This window comes from Heterodontus francisci, chromosome 17 (genome assembly GCF_036365525.1).
Source record: "Heterodontus francisci isolate sHetFra1 chromosome 17, sHetFra1.hap1, whole genome shotgun sequence".
In the NCBI taxonomy this organism is placed as follows: domain Eukaryota; kingdom Metazoa; phylum Chordata; class Chondrichthyes; order Heterodontiformes; family Heterodontidae; genus Heterodontus; species Heterodontus francisci.
Genome location: NC_090387.1, coordinates 96274703 through 96301186, shown reverse-complemented (window position 1 = coordinate 96301186; position 26484 = coordinate 96274703). Strand labels below are relative to the sequence as shown.

General features: G+C 44.1%; 1 protein-coding gene across 4 annotated transcripts in view; it reads left to right on the top strand.

The window, feature by feature from the left end:
* LOC137379296 (coiled-coil domain-containing protein 102A-like) overlaps positions 1-26484 on the top strand; it is a 647611-nt gene that overhangs the window by 331198 nt on the left and 289929 nt on the right. The gene's annotated exons all lie outside the window — the stretch shown is intronic.

Sequence of the window (26484 nt, the reverse complement as noted above, 5' to 3'; positions counted from 1 at the left end):
TCTCTCTCATTCACTCTACTACTGAATATGTTAAAGAAAGGACTGCTGGGATAGATTGACTTTTTAAAATCACCTTAAAGCATTTTAACAAACAGTAAGCAGAACACTGGAGATAAAGGCCAACTCTCACTGATCTGGAATACTGGTTCTTTTGACTGTTACTTTAATTTGATAATATATTAGTAATTGCTGTCAGATCCGTTAAATTGTATCTGTTTCAAAGGGTCAGGAGCAAGAAATGTGCAATCAGTTTAGCTGGCTTGCAGTGATTTGAGCCTGTTGTTCCTTGTTCCCAATAGATTATGCTTGCTGCCTCTTTCCTTCTCCCCAAGGCTTTATTTCTGCCTGTTATATTCCAGAAAGCTTCTTGTTGAAGGATTGATGGATTACTCACTCTTGCATTTAATTTACAAAGTAAAGATTACAAACATGCAGCTCCTCACTCGAACCTACACCCAGTTTCTGTGTCTCCTTATTCTTATACTCAAGTAAGACCCGAATTAACACCCTCCAGCTGCATATGATTAAACACAATTAACACTGCCGAAACTGGAAAATGTTGATTTTCTCCTTGAATGAGTGCATAGAGCATTGGCTGTACGTTGGCGACATTTGCTCTGTGCCTTTAAAATCAAGGGAGTGGAGGCTGAACATTAAGCCCCATGTAGAGAGCAACCTGACTCCAGAATCCTGACCCCAGCTATTTATCAGGTGGAGCACAAGCAGCATCTCAGCTTTCATTACATCAGTTCCCTTTCTGATTTCAATACTTGAGCCATACCCTCAATCTTTATATCCAAAGAGAATTGGAAGGTTCTTGGCTTCCCTTTATTGCTGTCTCTGAGCGCGACGTGCTGCCAATTTGTCCTTTATTTCAGAGCACTAATGCACTGCAGTTGCAGAGTTACACCTTGTACAGGGAGAGGAGCCCAAACTGTCTCTTTTGGTCTGATACTGCTGCCCACAGACCCTGACTACACTGCTGTACACAAGGCAATGAAGTGATGCATTGGAGGAAGTGGCAGCAACATTTGGAGTCAGGACCACTACAGCTGTACCAGGATCCCCCTGCATTGAATGTAAGATTTCAGGAACATTGGCCCATCCAAATTCATCAAACCCGGATATCCCCCTCCACCCCCGTCCCACTGCTCTGACTGGCTGATTTGCACAATGTTGATAGCTCTTCGTGTGAGGAAGCATTTGCTGATGTCAGGTCTACTACTTTAAACCTCCATTCCCTTGTCTTACATAAGAACATAACTAGGAGCAGGAGAAGGCCATATGGCCCTCGAGCCTGCTTCACCATTTAATACAATCATGGCTCTTCCTCAATCTCAACTTCACTTTCTTGCCCAATCCCCATATCCCTTGATTCCCTTCGGGTCCAAAATTCTATCAATCTCAAGCCTTGATTATATACAGTGACTGAGCATCTACATCTCTCTGGGGTGGAGAATTCCAAAGATTCGTAACCCTCTGAGTAAAGAAGTTTCTCTTCATCTCAGTCCTAAATAGCCGACTCCTTATTCTGAGACTGTGAGCCTCTCAGCACCTACCCTGTCAAGCCCTCTAAGAATCTTACATGTTTCAATGACATCAGCTCTCGTTCTTTTAAACTTCAGAGATATATAGACCCAGTTTACTCAATCTCTCCTCATAGGACAACCCTCCCATCTCAGGAATCAGTCCAGTGAACCTTCTTTGCATTTCTCTAAGGCAAGTTTATCCTTCCTTAAACATGGAGACCAAAACTGCACACAGTACTCCAGCTGTGGTTTCAACAAAGCCCTGTACAATTACAGCAAACTTCCTTATTCTTGTACTCCAATTCCCTCAATAAATCAAACTGCAAATGTTGGAAATACTCAGCAGTTCTGGCAGCATCTGTGGAGAGAGAAACAGAGTTAATGTCTCAGGTTGATGACTTTTCATCAAAACTCAGAGTAACAGTCTGCAACCCAAAAATAACCAGTGTTTTTTCCTATTCTCTGTTTCCTATCCTTTAGCCAATTCTCTCTTCATGCTAATACATTGCCCCCAACATGAGCCCTTATCTTGTTGTCATGTTAGGTCCCCACCTGCCAAGAATGAGGCACATTAATTTTGTAATGAACATTGATTTTAAACTGTTACTGGAGTGAAGAAAGGACTTGTTAAAAAGATCAGTCATGGCTGTAAAATATATTTGCATATTAACAGATGATGATTGGAAGGACAAAGGACCATTTCCTGACACATTCAACCCACAATGGACCTTGATTACTAGGTATTGTGTGTAAGAGGAGCATTCCAGACTGCTAAGGTGATACAATCCAAGACGTGGTCAGACCACTTAGTCACATGACTAACCTGCTTGGCAACCAGGGTTTTTCTGAATTGTACAAACAGTTTGAACTCAGAAAATCTATTTGCTCCTGGACTGAGAAGATCTCTCCTGTCTGCTCCCATCTCTTTCTCACAAGCCTCTGAATCCACTGAAGACACATGAACCTCAAGACAGAAAAGTTTCCTACTGCGAACAAGGTTTAAGAAGAATACTGAACCCAAACGAAAAGCAAGATCTACCTACAATCAAGGACTCGAATAAAACTCTTGAGATATTGCCTCAAACTTTTCTACTTTATTTCTTCTGCTCTTTTCTGTCTCTATTTGCATGTGTGTTTCGCATGCTAGCGTGGATGCGTTGCGTATCTGTCGGCGTCAACTGAATTAGAGTTTAAGTTTGAGTTTAATAAATTTCAACTTTTCTTCTTTAAACCTAAGAAAGCCTGTTGATGCTGGTTTCTTTCTAGAGAGAGGGACTGTGAGGTTCTTGAGCAATTTGTCATAGGGAGTGACAAGGTATTGGAGGTTTTGGCAGGCTTAAAAGTGGACAAATCTCCATGTCCGGACGATTTGTGTCCCAGGATGCTGTGGGAGGCGAGGGTGGAGATTGCAGGGGCTCTGACCCAATTTTTTAATTCCTCTCTGGCCACAGGTTAGGTGCCAGAGGACTGGAGAATAGCTAATGTGGTCCCACTATTTAAGAAAGGTTGTAGAGATAAGCCAGGGAACTACAGACCAGTGAGTCTCACGTCAGTGGTAGGGAAACTATTGGAGGAAATTCTGAAGGAGAGAATCTATCTCCACTTGGAGAGGCAAAATATGATTAGGAATAGTCAGCATGGCTTTGTCAGAGGGAGGTGATGCCTAACAAATTTGATTGAATTTTTTTAGCATGTGACCAGGTGTGTAGATGAGTGCAGTTGATGTAGTTTACATGGATTTCAGCAAAGCCTTTGACAAGGTCCCACATGGGAGACTTATCAAGAAAGCAAATGCACATGGGATACAGGGTAACTTGATCAGGTGATTAGAAATTGGCTTAGCTGTAGGAGACAGAGAGTGATGACAGACGGCTGTTTTAGTGACTGGAAGCCAGTGTCCAGTGGTGTACCACAGGGATCTGTGCTGGGTCCCCTATTGTTTGTCATTTATATAAATGACATAGATGACTATGTGGGGGGTAGGATCAGTAAGTTCGCGGATGACACAAAGATTGGCTGAGTGGTTAACAGTGAGGTTGAGTGTCTTGGGTTACAGGAAGATATAGATGAGATGGTCAAATGGGCAGAAAAGTGGCAGATGGAATTTAACGCTGAAAAGTGTGAGGTGGTACACTTTGGAAGGAGTAATGTGACACGGAAGTATTCAATGAATGGCCTGACACTGGGAAGTTCCGAGGAACAAAGGGACCTTGGCGTGTTTGTCCATAGATCTCTGAAGGCAGAAGGGCAGGTTAATAGGGTGGTGAAAAAGGCATATGGGACACTTGCCTTTCTCAATCGAGGCATAGGTTACAAGAGCAGGGAGGTCATGTTGGAGTTGTACAGAACTTTGGTAAGGCCACAGCTGGAGTACTGTGTGTAATTCTGGTCGCCACATTATAGGAAGGATGTGATTGCACTGGAGGGGTTGCAGAGGCGATTCGCCAGGATGTTGCCTGGGATGGAACATTTAAGCTATGAAGAGCGGTTGGATAGGCTTGGGTTGTTTTCACTGGAGCAGAGAAGACTGAGGGGTGACCTGATCGAGGTGTACAAGATTATGAGGGGCATGGACAGGGTGGATAGGGAGCAGCTGTTCCCCTTCGTTGAAGGGTCAGTTGAGAGGGGTCACAAGTTTAAAGTGAGGGGCGGGAGGTTTAAGGGGGATTTGAGGAAGAACTTTTTTACCCAGAGGGTGGTGACGGTCTGGAATGCACTGTCTGGGAGGGTGGTAGAGGCGGGTTGCCTCACATCCTTTAAAAAGTACGTGGATGAGCACTTGGCACGTCATAACATTCAAGGCTATGGGCCAAGTGCTGGCAAATGGGATTAGGTAGACAGGTCAGGTGTCTTTAATGCATCGGTGCAGACGTGATGGGCCGAAGGGCCTCCTCTGCACTGTATTATTCTGTGATTATAATTGGAAGCGGTGAACAAGGATTCACCAAGGGGGAGCGAAAAACACGGTGTGTTTAAAATTAACCCCTGTTATGGTAAGACCAAGAGAAGGCTGAGAGAGACCCTTAGACACCTTTCTCCCTGGTCTTAACAGAAATTTGGGTGCTAGCGTCCGGAATTGACCCACAGACAAGTGAGAGAAATTGGAAGTGGGAAGCCAAATTGCTCCCAATCAACAATAAAAGCAAGATTTCAATACAGGTTTTCTTGTGGTTGTATGTGCTTGAATACTAACATATCTGCAACTGAAGCTAGTAACTCCCCAAACCAGGGTGAAATAACTTGGGATAAGTTAAAAGCACTGTCCCAAGAGGAGTTCAGGAAAATGGCTGAGCAGTGTGGGATCACTGTACGTGGCAAGACTAGGAAGTCTGAACTCCTAAGACTAATGGCCAACCATTTTTCCCTTGAATCTGAAGAAGCAGGAACAGGGTTAGATGCAGACTCCGACAGGGTATTGTTAGCAAAGATACAATAGGAACAAAGGAAACTTGAATTTTAGGAAAGAGAAAGAGAGACAGGAGAGGGAGAACGAAAGAGCCTTCCAGAAGGAACATAAAGAGAGAGAAAGAGAGGAGAAGGAACAGGAGAGGGAGGAGACAGCGAGAGAAAGAACATTCCACAAAGAATGCAAAGAAAGAGAGCTGGAGCGGCTTGAGTTAACTACAGGGTGACAGTGTAACCCCAGTGAAAGCATGGCCAATATAGAGGAGCATAATTCAGGGCTGGGTGCAAAATTGTTAAAACCATCTCAATTAATTCCAAAATTCAATGAGGAAGATGTAGAAGAGTTTTTGGGTCCTTTGAGAAACTGGCAAGGCAGCTAAAATGGCCAGCTGAGACCTGGCCTCTTTTACTACAAAGCAAGCTAACTGGAAAAGCCCATGAGGTTTATTCCCTGTTGCCAGATGCCAGTTCATCAAATTATGAATTGACATAAAATGCTATCCTCAGGGCATATGAATTAGTACCCGAAGCCTATCACCAAAAGTTTAGAACCCTCAAGAAGCAAGCTACTCAAAATTACCTGGAGTTTGAAAGAAGTAAGCAGCTGGCTTTTGACCAGTGGCTGAGGGCTGTTAGAGTACGTTAAACCAGTTATGAGAATCTCAGAGAAGTAATTCAGTTTGAGGAATTTAAACCCTCTCTCTCAATCTCCATAAAGACCCATGTTGAGGAGCAGCGGGTCCAGAGAGCTCGGCAAGCAGCTGTTCTGGCCGATGAGTTTGCTTTAATTTATAAGTCGGTTTCCCAGGCACGAATCTTTCCTAGTTGCCCCCACAAATCCGAAAAGGACAACGGGTGGGAAGGTGATAGAAGCCCAAGCAGTCCTGGGAGAAAAGGAAAGCAGGAGACACAGGGGGGCCTCCTCTAGCCAAAAAGAAAGGTGCTGTGAGCAAGAGTGAGACCCGGAAACCTGTCTGCTTCCATTGTAATAAAGCAGGGCATTTAAGAGCTGACTGCTGGAAACTAAAGGGAAAACCAGTAGGGTTAATCAGGGCACACCTGCTCAGTGAGGAAGAAACCCTTTTTTTTATTCATTCATGGGATGTGGGTGTCACAGGCTATGACAGCATTTATTGGCCATCCCTTATTCCCATCCCTGATAGAAAGCACAGCAGAACAAGCTGTGGTTTTAACTGCAGTAAGAGTGCAACCTTGCAAGTGTGGAAAAAATTAATAGGATTCCTGAGGGCTATCAGGGTTTTGTGTCTGAAGGGAAAGTAACCCCACACCACTCGAGTGGGGCAAGCAAGCCCAAAGTAATTCTCCGGGACACAGGGAAGAATAGATCCCTTTTTCTGGGAAACGGCCTGACCTTTCCCCCAAAGAGTGCAGTAAACACCAGAATGGTGGTGAATGGTATTGGAGGGCAGTGTATGCCTGTACCTGTACACTGGGTGCACCTGGAGTGCGACATAGTTTCAGGACCAGTGACCGTAGGGATTGTCCCTAGTTTGCCTGTGGATGAGGTTGACCTGCTCCTAGGTAATGATCTGGCGGGGGTGAAGGTGGTAGCACCCCCAGGAGTGAAAGGCCACAGGAGGTCAGAGAGACAGGGCCTTGGCAGAAGACGGACCCCTGCAGTTTCCCGGAATGTGTAGTGGATCAGGCCATGATCAAACCAGCTCCCCCAGAGGAGACTGCATTGACACTGTAGGCAGATGGCCATGAGGTCTGCCTGTCCGAGACTTTCTTCAGACAGTTAGGAGACCCAGAGAATGAATTAAATGGATTTTCCCTAAGTGTGAGGCTCAGCGAGCTAACCCCGTATTGCGAGAGTTAGCACAGGCTGCCCAGTCTGAAAGTGAAGCAGAGGGAGTTGCTGATTGCTACTATTTAAAGAATGAGGTACTGATGAGGAAATGGAGTTCTCCTCACAGATCTGAGAGTAAGGATGGACAGTAGTTCACTAGTTAGTGGTGCTGCAGAGGTACCAGGGAGAAATATTTAGATGGGCCAACGAGACTACAGTGGCTGTACATGCCGGTATACGAAAGACCAAAGCCCGCATAAGACAGCAGTTTGACTGGTAAAAACTCCACAAAGATGTGGTGGAGTACTGCAGGAGTTGCCACATGTGCCAAGTTGAGGGGAAACCCCAAGCTACAGTTAAACTTGCATCCCTAAGTCTTATACTGGTGTTAGGAGGACCCTCCAGCAGAGGGCTGGAGAACTGTAAGGGACCCCTGCCGAGAACAAAAAGGGACAGGCAAGCACAAGGCTGGCAAATGTTTAGAAAGGGAAGGGGAAAAGGTGACCCAGAGGGCAGGTTAAAGGAAGGAATCCCGGATGAAAACCCTTACTCTCCAGTCAGGCAACCCTGAAAAATGTGAAAAGTTAGACCCCACATCCTGCTACGTAAATGCAGGCACTAGAAGCACCCCACCAGAGCTGCTAACAGCATTTATAGGAATCTGCAGAGACAAAGAAAGACCTCTAGGGAGCAGAGAAACCATGAGGGTGATGCCTCACCTAGTCAAAGTGCCACAGAGGCATGCAGTAGAGTCTGCACAAATACCTGCAGGCAGGAGTGTCCTCTGGGACAAAGGGGAGATTAGCCAAGAATCCTCCTTCACAGTCAGAACCCAAGAGAACCACCCATCCCCCAAAGTCAAAAGCCTTTACATGATTCAGCAAAGCACTGAAAGATGGTTCAGGATATTGTGCAACAACCTTTTGCGTGGCACCTTATCGAATACCTTTTGAAAGCCAAATATGCTACATCTACTTGTTTGCCATTTTATATCCTTCTAGTTACATCCTCATCAATCTCCAATAGATTTGTCAAACACGAATTTCCTTTCACAAAACCATGTCGACTCTGCCTAATCATGTTTTGATTTTCTAAGTGTCTGTTACCACTTCCTTAATAATGAATTCTATCATTTTTCCGATGACTGATGTCAGGCTAACAGTTCTGTAGTTCCCAGTTTTCTCTCTTGCTCCTTTCTTGAATAGTAATGTTATATTCGCTAACTTCCAATCTGCTCGGATTGTTCTAGAATCTGGGGATTTTGGAAGATCACAGCCAATCCCAGTACTTTTTCCATACTAATGCTAATTACTCTCATTAGACCCTTGATTTCCCACTATTTCTGGTGAAGACAGACATGAAGAGGGGATTTTTAACCTGCAAAGGTGGAAGTGGGTATTGGTGCATGCAAGACGTAAAAGAAGCAAAAATGTCAACTGTCAGGAACTTGACAGGAACCTACCAACTTCCACACTGAACTGGTGCTTGTTAAACATAAGAACATAAGAAATAGGAGCAGGGTAGTGAGCCTGCTCTACCATTCAATAAGATGACTGGTCTGATCTTGGCCTCAACTCTATTTTCCTGCCTGTTCCCCATAACCCTTGAATCCCCAATAGTTCAAGAATCTGTCTGACTCAGCTTTGGGGTAGAGAATTCCTAAGATTCATGATCCTCTGCAACAAGAAATTCCTCCTCATTTCCCATCTTAAATGGGTGACATCTTATTCTGAAACTATACCCCCTAGTTCTAGATCCCCCATGAGGGAAACATCCCTCAGCATCTACGCTGCCAAGCCCCCTCAGAATCATACATGTTCCAGTGAGATCACCTCTCATTTTTCTAAACTCCAATGAGTATGGGCTCAACCTTTCCTCATAAGACATCCTTTTCATCCCAGGAATCAACCTAGGGAACCTTCTCTGAACTACCTCCAATGCAAGTATATCCCTCCTTAAATAAGGTGACTAAAACTGCACACAACATTCTAGGTGTGGTCTCGCCAGTAGAAAGACTTCCCTACTTTTATAAAAGCAAAATACTGTGGATGCTGGAAATCTGAACTAAAAACAAGAAATGCTGGAAATACTCAGCAGGTCTGGCAGCATCTGTGGAGAGAGAAGCAGAGCTAACGTTTCAGGTCAGTTCTGAAGAAGGGTCACTGACCTGAAACGTTAACTCTGCTTCTCTCCCTACTTTTATACTCCATCCCCCTTGTAATAAAGGCCAACATTCCATTTCCCTTCCTAATTACTTGCTGTACCTGCATGCTAACTTTTTGTGTTTCCTGTATGAGAACACCCAGATCCCTCTGTACTGCAGCATTCTGTAGTCTTTCTCTGTTTAAATATTTTGATTTTCTATTCTTCTGACCAAAGTGGTAACCTTACATTTTCCCATATTATACTCCGTCTGCCAAATTTTTGCCCAGTCACTTAAGCTATCTATATCTTATTGCAGAAGCTTTGTGTATTTACAACTTGCTTTCCCACCTATCTTTGTATCGTCAGCAAACTTAGCTACAATATACTCGGTCCCTTAATCTAAGGAGGTGTGTGGGATACCTCTGTGGGAGAGTGGCAACAATTTAAATATGTAAAAAGGCAGTTCATTGAAGGTACAACCCTGTATTCTGGCTTGAAGTGACAGCGCACCGGTTTCCCAGGCTGCGTGAAACTCACCAGGATCAACATGGTGAGAGGGGATTGATAGGGCTGTGAAATGGATAGGCTGGAAAACTTTAAAATACTAGTCCAGAACAGCTGCTTCGTAGTCTAAGTGAAAAGCTATTGCTCACAGGACATGTTCTGAGAATGTGCTTTCACTGCTTTAGCGGTGATTTCTCACACTTTGAGGGTCATTTCTGGTACCGTGCATTTTTTTGACTTTGGTCTGCACCTCCTTGCTGTCAGCCTTCACTGCAGAAGGGGAGCAGATTATATGGCGCTACCTTGGACTTCTGATGAGGAACAAGAAAAGCAGCACCAGCAGCAGAAGCAACACCAGTAGGACCAGCAGCTGCCTTCTCCTGAGCTACCTACCGCTCCACAGGACAGAACTCCAGCTCGCAACAGGCAGTACCCCCAAGGCAGGGTTTACCTGCAGAGTATCATCTTTCTGGACGTGACTGAGCAATAGTGCCTCAGGAAACTCAGACTTTCACAGAAGGTAATTGCTGCCATCTGCAGCCTCCTGGAAGAAGACCTCCTTCCCAGTGAACCAAGTGGGCACGTATTGCTAGTGGCCATCAAAATCACCACAGTCCTGAATTTCTTCACCTCCGGCTCCTTCTAGGAATCTGCAGGTGATATCTGCAGGATATCACAATCTGCAGCCAACAAGTGTATCTCCCAGGTGATAGATGTCCCGTTTTCCAGGGTCGCCACTTCTGTCTACTTTGCTACTGATGCGGTCAATCAGAACGAAAGGGCCTTTGGGTTTTTTGCAATTGCTGGAGTGCTGTAAGTTCAGGGAGTTGTTGATTGCATCCATGTGGCAATCAAGGTGCTCTCAGATAAACCAGACGTATTCATCAATTGAAAGAGATTCCACTCCATTAATGTGCAACTTGTATGTAATAACCAGAAGATATCCGTGCATGTCTGTGTAAGATATCCAGGAAGCTGCTGCGGTGTCTTCATTCTGCCTAGTCAAGTATACCACAGACCTTCCACGCTTGAAGTTGACCCAGCAGATGGCTCCTTTGATAAACGATGTGGCTGATGATACTTGTGAGGAGTTTAGTTTAGAGATACAGCACTGAAACAGGCCCTTCAACCCACCGAGTCTGTGGCGACCATCAACCGCCCATTTATACTAATCCTACACTAATCCCATATTCCGACCACATCCCCACCTGTCCCTATATTCCCCTACCACCTACCTATACTAGGGGCAATTGCTAATGGCCAATTTACCTACCAACCTGCAAGTCTTTTGGCTTGTGGGAGGAAACCGGAGCACCCGGTGGAAACCCACACAGACACAGGGAGAACTTGCAAACTCCACACAGGCAGTACCTGGAATTGAACCCGGGTCGCTGGAGCTGTGAGGCTGCAGTACTAACCACTGCGCCACTGAGTCCTATCACTGACACCACAGAAGCAAGCCATTGGGCTTGCTGAAGATGCGATTCAGGTGCCTCAACACAGCTGGGGCCACCCTTCAGTATTCACCAGTAAGGGTTTCCAAAATGATAGCTATTTGGTGTGCTGCAGGGGGGGTGAAGGTGATGACAGCGCTGCATCTTTGGAAGTGGAAGAGCAACAGTAGGAGGAGGGGGGGTGGGCCTCATGCGGCAAGGGTCCCTACAGCTGCACCCCAGCTGCCAGAGATGCCCAGGGCAGCCACTTACAGGCATGATTCAGTTAGCCTGAGGCTGTGCAGCCATGTCACCCCCAACACAAAGTATTCCCACAGTCAGTAATCCTTCCAATTCAGTGACACTCATTGTTCGTTTTCTGCTCCTGTTATACCATTTACCTCAAAGCTGATGCCAATGTGGCAAGTGAGAGGCAACAATGGAGATGAATGGACAGTAGAGACTTGAAATAAAGTTTATGGTGCTTAACAATTGGAATAAAATGGACATATTAACAAACTTATGCTCCAGAATTTGCCACACCATTAGCTAAGTTGTTCCAGTACAGCTACAAAATTTCCCAGGTATGTCCTGTCTAGAAAAAGATGAACAAATCCAACCTAGCCAGTTACTGCCCTATCAGTCTACTCTCAATCATCAGCAAAGTGATGGAAGGAGTTTCCAACAATGCCATCAAGCAGCAATAACCTGCTCAACGATGCTCAGTTTGGGTTCTTCTAGGGCCACGCAGCTTCTGACCTCATTACAGAATTACAAACATGGACAAAAGAGCTGAACTCCAGAAGTGAGGTGAGAGTGACTGCTGCCCTTGACATCAAGGCAGCATTTGACGAAGTATGGCATCAAGGAGCCCTAGCAAAATTAAAGTAATTGGAAAATCGGGAGAATACTTTCCACTGGTTGGAGTCATACCTAGCACAAAGGAAGATGGTTGTGGTTGTTGGAAGCCAATCATCTCGGCCGCAGGACAGCGGTGCAAAAGTCACAGATATTTACAGTGCAGTAGGAGGCCATTCAGCCCATCATGTCTGCACCAGCTCTCTGAAAGAGCGATTCCCTCAGTTCCATTCCTCTGCCTTCTCCCCATAACCCTGCACATTCTTCCTTTTTCATATAAGCGTCTAATTCCCTTTTGAATGCTTCAATTGAACCTGCCTCCACCACGATCTTAGGCAGCACATTCCAGACCTTAACCACTCGCTGCATGAAAAAGTTTTTCCTCATGTCACTTTTGCTTCTCTTACCAAATACTTTAAATCTGTGCCCTTTCATTCTCGATCCTTTCAAGAGTGGGAACAATTTCTCTCTAATAACTCTGTCCAGACCACTCATGATTTTGAATACGTCTATCAAATCACCTCTCAGCCTTCTCCAAGAAAAACAGTCCTGACTTCTCCAATCTATCTTCATAATTGAAATTCCTCATCCCTGGAACCATTCTCGTGAATCTTTTCTGTACTTTCTCCAATGCCCTCACATCTTTGCTAAAGTGTGGTGCCCAGAACTGGACACAATACTCCAGCTGAGGCCGAACTAGTGTCTTACACAAGTTCAATATAACTTCCTTGCTCTTGTACTCTATGTCCCTATTAATAAAGCCCAGGACACTGTATGCTTTATTAACCGCTCTCTCAACCTGTCCTGCCACCTTCAATGAGTTATGTACATATACAACCAGATCCTCTGCTCCTGCACCCCCTTTAGAATTGTATGCTTTATTCTATATTGTCTCTCCATGTTCTTCCGACCAAAATGAATCACTTCACATTTCTCTGCATCGACCTTCATCTGCCACCTGTCTGCCCATTCCACCAACATATCTATGTCCTTTTGAAGATCTACACTATCCTCCTCACAGTTCACAATGCTTTTAAGTTTCGTATCATCCGCAAACTTTGAAATTGTGCCCTGTACACCAAGGTCAAGGTCATTAATATATATCAGGAAAAGCAAGGGTCCCAACACTGATCCCTGGGGAACTCCACTACAAACCTTTCTCCAACCCGAAAAGCATCCATTAACCGCTGCTCATTGTTTCCTGTCACTCATCCAGTTTTGTATCCATGTTGCTACCGACCCTTTTATTCCACAAGCTTGCTCCCAATTCTGTTGTGTGGCACTGTATCAAATGCCTTTTGGAAGTCCATGTACACCACATCAACTGCATTGCCCTCATCAATCCACTCTGTTACCTCCTCAAAACAACTCCAGAAAGTTAGTTAAAAATGATTTTCTCTGAAGAAATCCATGCTGATTTCTTTAATTAACCTGCATTTGTCCATGTGACTCTTAATTTTGTCCCGAATTATTCTTTCTCGAAGTTTTCCCACCACCAAAGTTAAACTGACTGGCCTGTAGTTGCTGGGCTGATTTTTACATCCTATTTTGAACAAGGGTGTAACGTTTGCAATTCTCCAGTCCTCTGGCACCACCTCCGAGTCTAAGGAAGACTGAAAAATTATGGCCAGTGCCTCTGCGATTTCCACCCTCACTTCCCTCAGTATCCTTGGATGCATCTCATCTGGTCCTGGTGCTTAATCCACTTTAAGTACAGGCAGCCTATCTAATACGTCCTCCTTACCAATTAAAAACCTTTCTAGTGTCTGAATTACCTCCTTTTTCACCATTGCCTGGGTTGCATCTTCTTCCTTGGTAAAGCCAGATCCAAAGTATTCATTTAATTCCTCAGCGTAGTCTCTTTGGCCCAAGCACCTTCAGCTGCTTCATCAATGACCTTCCCTCCATCATAAGGTCAGAAGTGGGGATGTTCGCTGATGATTTCACAATGTTCAGCATCATTTGCAACTCTTCAGACACTGAAGCAGTCCATGTCTGCCTGCAGCAAGACCTGTACAACAGCCAGGCTTGGACTGATAAGTGGCAAGTAACATTTGTGCTACACAAGTGCCAGGCTATGACCATCTCAAACAAGAGAGAATCGAAGCACCACCCTTTTGCATTCAACGGCATTACCACTGCTGAATCCCCAGAAACTTAACCGGTCTTATAAATACAGTGTCTACAAAGGCAGATCAGAGGCCAGGAATCCTACGGCGAGTAACTCACCTCCTGACTCCCCAAAGCCTGTCCACCATCTACAAGGCACAAGTCAGGAGTGTGATGGAATACTCTCCACTTGCCTGGATGGGTGCAGCTCCAACAACACTGCAGAAGATCGACACCATCCAGGACAAAGCAGCCTGCTTGATAAGCACCCCATCCACCAACTTAAACATTCACTCCCTCCACCACCGACGCACAGTGGATGCAGTGTGTACCACAATTCGGTTAGGTTTACCTTAGCGATGGGCAAGGACAGGCATATACAGCAGGGCAAGAATTATAGCTGGAGGAAAGGAAATTATGATGCGATTAGGCAAGATTTAGGATGCGTAGGATGGGGAAGGAAACTGCAGGGGATGGGCACAATCGAAATGTGGAGCTTATTCAACGAGCAGCTACTGCGTGTCCTTGATAAGTATGTACCTGTCAGGCAGGGAGGAAGTTGTCGAGCGAGGGAGCCGTGGTTTACTAAAGAAGTTGAAGAGCTTGTCAAGAGGAAGAAGAAGGCTTATGTTAGGATGAGACGTGAAGGCTCAGTTAGGGCGCTTGAGAGTTACAAGCTAGCCAGGAAGGATCTAAAGGGAGAGATAAGAAGAGCGAGGAGAGGACACGAGAAGTCATTGGCGGATAGGATCAAAGAAAACCCTAAGGCTTTCTATAGGTATATCAGGAATAAAAGAATGACTAGAGATAGGTTAGGGCCAATCAAGGATAGTAGTGGGAAGTTGTGTGTGGAATCGGAGGAGATGGGGGAAGTGTTAAATGAATATTTTTCGTCAGTATTTACAGTGGAGAAAGAAAATGTTGTCGAGAATACTGAGATACAGACTACTAGGCTAGATGGGATTGAGGTTCACAAGGAGGAGGTGTTAGCAATTTTGGAAAGTGTGAAAATAGATAAGTCCCCTGGGCCAGATGGGATTTATCCTAGGATTCTCTGGGAAGCCAGGGAGGAGATTGCAGAGCCTTTGTCCTTGATTTTTATGTCGTCATTGTCGACAGGAATAGTGCCGGAAGACTGGAGGATAGCACATGTTGTCCCCTTGTTCAAGAAGGGGAGTAGAGACAGCCCTGGTAATTATAGACCTGTGAGCCTTACTTCGGTTGTGGGTAAAATGTTGGAAAAGGTTATAAGAGATAGGATTCATAATCATCTTGAAAAGAATAAGTTCATTAGAGATAGTCAGCACGGTTTTGTGACGGGTAGGTCGTGCCTCACAAACCTTATTGAGTTTTTTGACAAGGTGACCAAACAGGTGGATGAGGGTAAAGCCGTGGATGTGGTCTATATGGATTTCAGTAAGGCGTTTGATAAAGTTCCCCACGGTAGGCTATTGCAGAAAATACAGAAGTATGGGATTGAAGGTGAATTAGTGCTTTGGATCAGAAATTGGCTAGCTGAAAGAAGACAGAGGGTGGTGGTTGATGGTAAATGTTCATCCTGGAGTATAGTTTCTAGTGGTGTACCGCAAGGATCTGTTTTGGGGCCACTGCTGTTTGTCATTTTTATAAATGACCTGGATGAGGGTGTAGAAGGGTGGGTTAGTAAATTTGCGGATGACACGAAGGTCGGTGGAGTTGTGGATAGTGCCGAAGGATGTTGTAGGTTACAGAGGGACATAGATAGGCTGCAGAGCTGGGCTGAGAGATGGCAAATGGAGTTTAATGCGGAAAAGTGTGAGGTGATTCACTTCGGAAGGAGTAACAGGATTGCAGAATACTGGGCTAATGGGAAGATTCTTGGTAGTGTAGATGAGCAGAGAGCTCTTGGTGTCCAGGTACATAAATCCCTGAAAGTTGCCACCCAGGTTAATAGAGCTGTTAAGAAGGCATACGGTGTGTTAGCTTTTATTAGTAGGGGGATCGAGTTTAGGAGCCACGAGGTCATGCTGCAGCTGTACAGAACTCTGGTGCGGCCGCACCTGGAGTATTGCGTGCAGTTCTGGTCACCGCATTATAGGAAGGATGTGGAAGCTTTGGAAAAGGTGCAGAGGAGATTTACTCGGATGTTGCCTGGTATGGAGGGAAGGTCTTACGAGGAAAGGCTGAGGGACTTGAGGTTGTTTTCGTTAGAGAGAAGGAGAAGAGGTGACTTAATAGAGACATATAAGATAATCAGAGGGCTGGACAGGGTGGACAGTGAGAGCCTTTTTCCTCGGATGGTGATGGCAAACACGAGGGGACATAGCTTTAAGTTGAGGGGTGATAGATATAGGACAGATGTGAGAGGTAGTTTCTTTACACAGAGAGTAGTAGGGGCGTGGAACGCCCTGCCTGCAACAGTAGTAGACTCGCCAACTTTAAGGGCATTTAAGTGGTCATTGGATAGACATATGGATGAAAATGGAATAGTGTAGGTCAGATGGTTTCACAGGTCGGCGCAACATCGAGGGCTGAAGGGCCTGTACTGCGCTGTTATGTTCTATCTACAAGATGCACTGCAGCAACGCACCAAGCCCCTTTTGACCTTCCAAACCCAGGACCGCTTCCACCTAGAAGGACAAGGGCAGCCGATGCATGGGAATACCACCACCTGCCAAGGTCCCCTTCAATCCCCACACTATCCTGACTTGGAAATATATTGCCATTCCTTCACTGTCGCCGGGTTAAACCTCTGGAACTCCCTCCCTAATATGTGGGTGTACCTAAAGCATATGGACTGCAGTGGTTCAAGAAGACGGCTCACCACCCCTTCTCAAGGGCAATTAGGAATGGGCAATAAATGCTGGTCTTGCAAACGAAGACCACATCCCATGGCCGAATTAAAACAAAAAAAATACAACTTGCTGTCTAAATAATGTTTTCACAATATCGTCTCTTATTCTTTTGCCAATTACCTTCAACCTGTCGCCTTTGGTTACTGGCCTTTCTGCCACTGAAAACAGCCTCTCTTTATTTACTCTATCAAAACCTTTCAGGATTTTGAAAGCCTTTATTCAATCTCCTGTTAACCTTCTCTGTTCTGAGGTGAACAACCCCAGCTTCTTCACTCTCTCCACATAATTGAAGTCCCTCATCCCGAGTACCGTCGAGTAAATCTTCTCTGTCCCCTCTCCAATGCCTTGACATCCTTCCTAAAGTCAGGTGTCTAGAATTGAACATAAGTACTCCAGATGAGGCCTAACAAGTGTTTTATAAAGGTTCAGCATAACTTCCTTGCTTTTGTACTCTATGCCTCTTTTTATAAAGCCAAGGATTCCATATGCTTTTCAACAGCCTTCTCAACTTGCCTTACTATGTTTAAAAATTTGTGTATGTACAACCGCAGGTCTCTGTTCCTGCTATGCATTAAAATTATACCAATTAGTTTATAGTGCCTCTCTTCATTCTTCCTACCAAAATGTATTACTTCACACTTCTCTGCATTAAATTTCATCTATCATGTGTCTTCCCATTTCACCAGTCTCTCTGTGTCCTCCTCGGTCAGTTACAATCCTCCTCGTTTATTACATTTCCGAGTTCCATGCCATTTGCAAACTTTGAAATTATGCTTGTATCCCCAAGTATTTGGTTTGGTATTAATGTGCTCATCACTATGAAAATGTGGTTCAATATTTAAACCTTGCTTTTCTTGCAACCTTTGATACCATTTTGCTCCAGTGCCTCTCATATGTCCGAATCGGTAGGGTGGGGGACTGCCCTTACACTTGGTTCCACTCCAACCTATATAATTGTAGCCAGAGGCTCTCAAGCAAGGTCTTCTCTTCAAACCCCTCTGTTGTCGTCTCTTGGTCCCCTGATAATGTATCTTTGGCCCTCCCTTCCTCATCTCCATGCTGACCCTTGGCACACCATCCACAGGAATAATATCAGCTTCCACATGTATACTGAGAACACCCAGCTCTACCTCTCTACCATCGCACTCCACTGACTCTGTGTTCTCAGACTACTTGTCCAACACCCAGTCTTGCATGTGTTGCAATTTCCTCCAGATAAGTGTTGGAAAGACCAGAGTGGAGCCATTATCTTCAGACCCAGCACATGTATGTATGTTCCATCCCTCTCCCTGGCCACTGTTTCAGGCTGATCCAGTCAATGGATCCTTAGTGTTATTTAAATGCAAGCAGGTGAAAGATTTATTTTTTCTGTAACTGTATAATAACTGCTATCCAGACACCCTTAAACAGGTGACATATTAGCATTGAGCATTTGCATTTTGATTACATCAATAGAACATGACCAGCCAGTTTCACCAGATTTAAAATTTGAAAGCAGAGGGAAAGAGAGACAGTTTTTCTTAAGTAATATTTGTGGTAGTTATGGGTCCTCCATAATAGTGGGTATTGAGGGAAACAGGCTGTACAATCACTGACATTACAGGCGGCGCAGTGGTTAGCACCGCAGCCTCACAGCTCCAGCGACCTGGGTTCAATTCTGGGTACTGCCTGTGTGGAGTTTACAAGTTCTCCTTGTGTCTTCGTGGGTTTTCTCCGGGTGCTCCGGTTTCCTCCCACATGCCAAAGACTTGCAGGTTGATAGGTAAATTGGCCATTATAAATTGCCCCTAGTATAGGTAGGTGATAGGGGAATATAGGGACAGGTGAGGATGTGGTAGGAATGTGGGATTCGTGTAGGATTAGTATAAATGGGTGGTTAATGGTTGGCATAGACTCGGTGGGCCGAAGGGCCTGTTTCAGTGCTGTATCTCTAAATCTAAAATCTAAAAATCTAATGAGACAATACAATGAGACACAAATCAGCTGATGTTGCGACACTCGATGTCAAAGATGTCATAGTCATAAATGCACAGAAGGAGGCCTTTTGGCCCATCGATTCCATGCTGGCTTTCATGTAGAGCAATCCATTGAGTCCATTCCCCCGCTTTATCCCCATAGCCCTGCAACTTTATTTCCCTCTCGTGTCCATCCAATTTCCTTTGAATCATTGATCGTCTCCAATTTCACCACCCTCATGGGCAGTGAGTCCCAGGTCATTACCACTCACTATGTAAAAATGTTCTTCCTCGCATCCCCCTGTATCCCTTGCCCAAAACCTTAAATCTGTGTCCCCTAGTCCTTGTACCATCAGATAATGGGAACAGTTTTTTGTCTACCTTATCTAAACCTGTTATAATCTTGTACACCTCTATCAGATCTCCCCTCAATCTCCTTCGCTCCAAGGAGAACAACCCCAGCTTCTCCAACCTAACCTTGTCGATAAAATCCCTCATCCCAGGAACCATTCTGGTAAATCTCCTCTGCTCCCTCTCAAGGACCCCCACATCCTTCCTAAAGTGTGGTGACCAGAACAGCAACAACAACAACTACTTGATTGAATTTTTCGAGGTGGTGACTAGATGTGTAGATGAGGGTAAAGCGGTTGATATAGTCTACATAGACTTCAGTAAGGCTTTCGATTAGGTCCCGCATGGGTGGTTGGTCAAGAAGGTAAAAGCCCATGGGATCCAGGACAATTTGGCAAATTGGATCAAAAATTGGCTTAGTGGCAGGAGGTATGGGGGTGATGGTCGAAGATTGTTTTTGCGAGTGGAAGCCTGTGACCAGTGGTGTACCGCAGGGATCGGTGCTGGGACCCTTGCTGTTTGTAGTGTACATTAATGATTTAGGCATGAATATAGGAGGTATGATCAGTAAGTTCGCAGATTACACGAAAATTGGGGGGTGTCGTAAATAGTGAGGAGGAAAGCCTTAGATTACAGGATGAGAAAGATGGGCTGGTAAGATGGGCGGAGCAGTGGGAAATGGAATTTAATCCTGAGAAGTGTGAGGTGATGCATTTTGGGAGGACTAACAAGGCAAGGGAATATACAATGGATGGTGGGACCCTGGGACGTACAGAGGGTCAGAGGGACCTTGGTGTACTTGTCCATAGATCACTGAAGGCAGCAGCACAGGTAGATAAGGTGGTTAGGAAGGCATATGGGATACTTGCCTTTATTAGCCGAGGCATAGAATATTAGAGCAGGGAGGTTATGACGGAGCTGTATAAAATGCTAGTTAGGCCATAGCTGGAGTACTGTGTACAGTTCTGGTCACCACACTATAGGAAGGATGTGACTGCACTGGAGAGGGTGCAGAGGAGATTCACCAGGATGTTGCCTGGGCTGGAGCATTTCAGCTATGAAGAGAGACTGGAAAGGCTAGCGTTGTTTTCCTTAGAGCAGAGAAGGCTGAGGGGGGACATGATTGAGGTATACAAAATTATGAGGGGCATTGATAGGTTAGATAGGGAGAAACTGTTTCCCTTAACGGAGATGTCAATAACCAGGGGCCATAGATTTAAGGTAAGGGGCAGGGGGTTTAGAGGGGAATTGAGGGACAGTTTTTTCACTCAGTGGGTGGTTGGAATCTGGAACACACTGCCTGAAGGGGTGGTAGAGGCAGGTACCCTCACAATATTTAAGAAGTATTTAGATGAGCACTTGAAACGCCATAGCATATGGGCCAGCTGCTGGAAGATGGGATTAGAATTAGAATTAGTGCTTGAAGGCTGGAATGGAGACGATGGGCTGAAGGGCCTTTTTCTGTGCTGCATAACTCTTATGACTTATATAGTGCATTTAACGCAATAAAACATCCTAAGACGCTTCATAGGAACATTATAAAACAAGATATGACACCTAGTCAATAAGAACAAATTGTGAAACTTTGCTCTGTATCCTCCTATCCATGTCATTTATGCATATCAAAAAAATCAGTGGTCATGTCTCTGACCCTTGCGGAATACAACTGTCTACCATCCTCCAGTCTGAAAAGCAACCATTTACCACAACTCGCTGTTTTCTGTCCTTAAGCCAATTTTTTTATCCAAGCTGACACTGACCCTCCTATTCCATGAGCCTCAATTTTGATAAAAGCTTAGTCAAAGTGTAGGTTTTTAAGGAGTATCTTAAAGGAGAAAATTGAGGTGGAGAGGTTTAGGGAAGGAATTCCAGAGTTTAGAGCCTAGGCAATTGAGAATGCGGCCACCAGTGGTGGAACGATTAAAATCGGGATGCACAAGAGACTAGAATTAGAGGAGTGCAGATATCTCGGAGGGTTGTGGAGCTGGAGGAGATTACAGAGATAGGGAGGGGTGAGGCCATGCAGGGATTTGGAAACAAAGATAATTTTAAAATCAAGACGTTGTTTGACCGCAAACCAATGTAGGTCAGTTAACACAGGGGTGACTAGAACTGGACTCGGTGCTCTAGCTGTGGCCTAAACCGAGCTTTGTAAAGGTTCAGCATAACTTCTGTGCTTTTGTACTCAATACTTCTTTCTATGAACCCCAAGATCCAAAATGCTTTGTTAATTATTCTCTCACTATGTTCTGCTACTTTCAAAGATCTATGCGCATGGTCCCTTTTCCCCGACGCACTCTTTAGACCTGTGTCATTCAATATATATTGCCTCTCCCTATCCCTTCTGACAAAATGCATCACCTCACACTTGTCAGTATTAAATTCCACCAGCCATCTGTCTGCCCATTCTGCTAGCCCAGGGTTGTCCAAAATATGGCCCGTGGGCCAGGATCCAGCCCGTAAAAGGTTTCCATCCGGCCTGTGGATGTAAACTGTACCCATATTCACTGCTGACAGGTGCTGAGATGGGATCAGTGGTTTCCAAACTTTGGACAGGTTTGTGGTTTTCCAGTGGGCTTTAAAAAAAAAAATCAGAACTCGCCGGAAAACATGAATCTGTCTGAAGTTCGGAAACTGCTTTCCCGTTCTCACTAATGGTCAGAGAGAGAGAGAGAGTGGGATTGACGTGGGGCGGGGGGTGGGCAGAGAGAAAGGAGGCATAGACGGGGGGAGAGAGAGACAGAGAGAGAGGGGTGTGAGAGAGGCAGACAGGGAGAGGGAAGCGAAAGAGATCAAGATCACTCCTGATAGATAGACATCCATCTGGAATACTCTGTATTGCTGCGTCAAGTGTTCAGGTCGAGATTGAGTACTAATACAAGCAAAAACAATGCCAGGTATGTCACTAAATCTTTGCTTCAAAACCTCTCAGGTTTATACTATTTCTGAAGTGTCATCTGACTTTTAGCATTTAGATGTTAACCCCCTGTTCTTGCTTTTTAAAATCCATATTTTTAACTACCATCTCCACGTAATGTTTTACTGGAATTCTCTTGCTCTTTACGTTGTGAGCATTTATCTGGTCAAAATGTTTCTAATTGTGTTTACTTGACCTCTTGTTCCTGTAAGTCCATTCCATTTATTGTTTTATTATCTATAATTGCCCTTTCCATGGCACCCCAAAGCAACCTCTGGAGCCAGCCTGTCTGCATCAACAACCCCACAAACCAATTAAATTTATTGCCAACTCTTACTGATGTCACACAGGATAGTTCAATGTGTGTGTTTATCTTCCAAGCCCCTGACAACAGAGACATAAATGGATTTTCCAACTTGTTTCTGGTTCATAACAGGGACCTTGAAATTTTTTAACTCTACCTTCTTTAAGGGGAATTTCAGTGAGTCTTGAAAACCTGACCATTTATTCAATCTTTAATTCTAAAAGGTATAATATTTTACTATTTTTAAATTCTACCTAATTAAGCCTATTGTACCTATATTCCATCACAACCCTGGCTAGATCCCCTTTCATTTCATGTTTGGAAATACTTTAAACCTGTTAATCTGGGCACGGATTCTGCAGGTTAGTCAGCAGTGTGACTCAGTGAGAAGCAGAGATTGAAACAGATTTCTTGTCTTAAAACAAACACCTCTCCTCCATGGTAACCAGTCAGTGAGGGATAGGAGCTCGAGTGACATGTCACCTCTGGCACTCTCAAGCAAAGGCATCACAAGGTCAACACTCAACTTTCTGAGCTTCCAAGTGATTGGCTTCTGATTCTGTAATGGTTGCCTAATTGAAGGATTATTGTTCCACTGGTCCCACTAGAGAGAAGGAAAGGACTTCATGCTTTTGCCATTTCTGGTGCATTCTGATAAGACTGTCGATGAATGGCTGCTGGAAGCAGTAACTGACCTCTGAGAGCAGACAGTCAGTAATAGTTTCTGTGCTGATAGCTGACATTCTGGTGATTTATTGCAAAGATGACTTTTTACAATATATTTAACCTACAATCCCAGACTACAAGAATTAATCCAATTTATGGGCAGCGTTCCTGATCTAAACTAGCAATCGGCTGTACATCAACACACACTGTGACACTGCTCATGCCAGTTATACAAATACCTGGTACAGACAGCTGTTGAATTGCTGTGAATCTGACCTTGAATAAATAGCATAGCAAGCTAACACTTCCAAGCTTTGTTGCAAAAGGAGTCACCAGATAGGGACTGGACATTAAATCTCTGCTCACTTTAAAGTCTTCTGCTTTGTGGTTGTCACAGGGCATGGTGATTTTGTTATTCTCATCATCAGACAAGTGTGAACAGGGAGATAACAAGACATGGTCACAGCTCAGGAGCTCACAGCAGCAAACATTTCTCCTGTTTTTCTTACAGGGCCGCCATGGCACAGAATGAAGTGGATGTGTAAATTGAGTTTGTCTTTTGATCATTTTGTGAAGAAACCAATTCGCATCTTTAATAATCTCCAAACAAAGCTACTGAGAAATCAGGTGGACTGTCTGTTTGTCTCAATCTTCCTCTCCCCCACCCCCCCGCCCCACCCCTCCGCTACCTCATAGGGGGTCGCCTCCCTTACCTAAATCTGGAGAGCGCAGGAATCCCCAAGCATGCATAAGGGTACAGCTGGAGTTTAACTTGTTTAAACCACATAGCTTACCAGCACAGACCAGTGGTCAACTTTCTGCTGGTTCTTCAGCCAGGAGCACTCTACCCGTTAGAGCATTGGCTTGCAGGCTTATCTGAAGCTGGGTGGATTCTACCAGTGACAGGGAAGCACCTCCAATGAGCCAACTTATTGCCAGCTCAATTCCAGTGTCATGTTTTGTATCCTTGCTTACAGTAATGAAAAGTGCAGTCAAGGTTAGACTGTCTGTTAATTGGTGACAAAGATTGGAACAGATGCCCTATGAAATAGGCAGATAGTTCAGAGGTGGGAAGGATTACTGGGTCTGGAAAATTTGTCGTGTGGCATTTGGTTCTTGCATGCTGATACAAAAACGAGCAGAGTATGGTAACATAGCGTGTACACTGGTTGTAGAGCACTGCTGGAGCACCTAAATAAATATATATTTTATATATATATATATATATATATATATATATATATATATATACACTCTTGGTATTTCAGATAGAAATGGCAGTGACCATTTTGGCTGCTAGTTTTTTTAAAAGTTACTTGTAGGGTTTTTTTTCCATTAAAAGTCTAAGGTAAGTTTTCAACCGATGAAATTAATATTTCCCATTTGGCATGTATAGTTTTTCCTGACAGCAGAAAGAAAAGAGCTCCAAGGAAAGCAGGGTTAGAATTTACAAAAACAGGGAAAAAGGCACAGTGGAAACCAAAACTATAACGATGAGAAGTCAGCATGGATTTTAAAAGGAAAAGCCTTGCTTGACCAACTTCATTGAATTCTTTGAACGAAGTAGACAGAGTAGACAAAGGTAATGTGGTAGATGTAATATATCTAAATTTCCAAAAGGCTTTTGATGAGGTGATTATAGAATAGACTAATGAATATGGTCAGAGCACGTGGAGTCAGGGGACAAGTAGTAGAATGGATTGTTAGCTGGCTGCAAGACAGAAAGCAGAGAGTAGGAGTAAAGGGGAGTTATTCAAAGCAGCAGAAAGTGAAAAGTGAGGATCCACAAGGATCAGTGCTGAGACCACTGTTTACAATTTCTAAATTTAGGGATCACACCAGAGGAGGCCTGCAACAGATTGTGGGAAGACATTAATAAACTTGGAGAATGGACATATAATTGGCAAATGATTTACAACTTAGATCAGTGTCAAATGCGAAATTTTTATAAGTAAAAAAAGCTCACATATTACTTGGAAAATTAGAATCCAAATTGGGTAGAGAAGCAAAAGGGTCTGAGAGTAAAAATACACAAATCACTAAAAGTAGCAAAACAGGTTAGTAAGGCCATAAAAATGCAAAGCAAGCACTAGAGGGATAGAAAAGTAGAGAAGTTATGCTAAACTTATATCACACCTTGGACTACACTTGGAGATATAGACATACTGGAGAAGATGCAAAAAAGATTTGCAAGGATGAGAGCAAAACTTTCAGGAAAGAAAGAATGTACAGCCTAGGTCTCTTTTCCACTGAAAAGAGAAGGCTGAGGGGTAATCTGATCGGGATCTTTAAAATGATGAATGGTTTTGATAGTGTGGACACAGAATATTTCCCCTTGTTGGGAAGAGCAAAACTGACGCCATCAACATAAGATGGTCAGCAAGAAATCCAATCGGGAATTCAGAACAAACTTCTTTACCCAGAGAGTGATGAGAATGTGGAACTCAGTACCCAGGGAGTGGTTGAGGTGAATAGTATAGATGTATTGAAGGAGAAGCTAAGTGCAACACACTATTCAAGAAAGGAGGGAGAGAAAAACAGGGAACTTCAGGCCAGTTAGTCTGACATCAGTCGTCAGGAAAATGCTGGAATCTATTATTAGGAAAGCCGTAACAGTGCACTTAGAAAATCATGGTATGATTAGACAAGAGACAACATGGTTTTACGAAAGGGAAATCATGTTTGACAAATTTATTGAAGTTTTTTGAGGATGGAACTAAACGAGTAGATAAAGAGGAGCTAGTAGATGTAATATACTTGGATTTCTAAAAAGCATTCAAAAAGGGTCTACACAAAAGATTAACAGGCAAGGTAAGTGTTCTTGGAGTTGCAGGTAATATATTAGCATGGATGGAGGATTAGTTAACGGACAGGAAGCAGAGAGTTGGTATAAATGGGGTATTTTCAAGTTGGTAAGCTGTGATCTGTGGAGTGCAGCAAGGATCAGTGCTGAAGCCTTAGCTATTTACAATCTATATTAATGACTTAGCTGAAGAGACTGATAGTAATGTATCCAACATGCTGATGATACAAAGCTAAGTAGGAACATAAGCTGTGAGGAGGACACAAACAGGCTGCAAAGACATATAGACAGGTTAAATGAATAGGCAACAGGTGGCAGATGCAGTGTAACATGGGGAAGTGTGAGGTTATTCAATTTGGTAGTAACAATAGAAAAGCAGAATATTTTTTAAAGGGCCTGAAACTTCTGAACGTTGATGTTCAGAGGGACTTGGGTGCACTTGTACAAGCGAGATAGAAAGTTAGAATGCAAGGACAGCAAGCAATTAGGAAGGCAAATGGCTTGTTGGCCTTTATTTCAAGGGGATTGGAGTACAGGAATAAGCAAGTCTTGCTACAATTGTACAGGGTTTTGGTGAGACCACAGCTGGAATACTGTACACTGTTTTGGTCTCTATAACGAAGGAAGGATATACTTACCTTGGAGGCAGTACAATCATGGTTCACTAGATTGGTTCTTGGAATGACAGGGTTGGCCTATGATGAAAGACTGAGTAAATCGTGCCTATACTTCCTGGAGTTTGGAAGAATAAAAGGTGATCTCCTTGAAGCATACAAGGTTCTGAAGGGGCATGTAATGGTAGACATTGAGAGATTGTTTCCCCTGGCTGGGGAATCTAGAACACAGGGGTACGATCTCAGA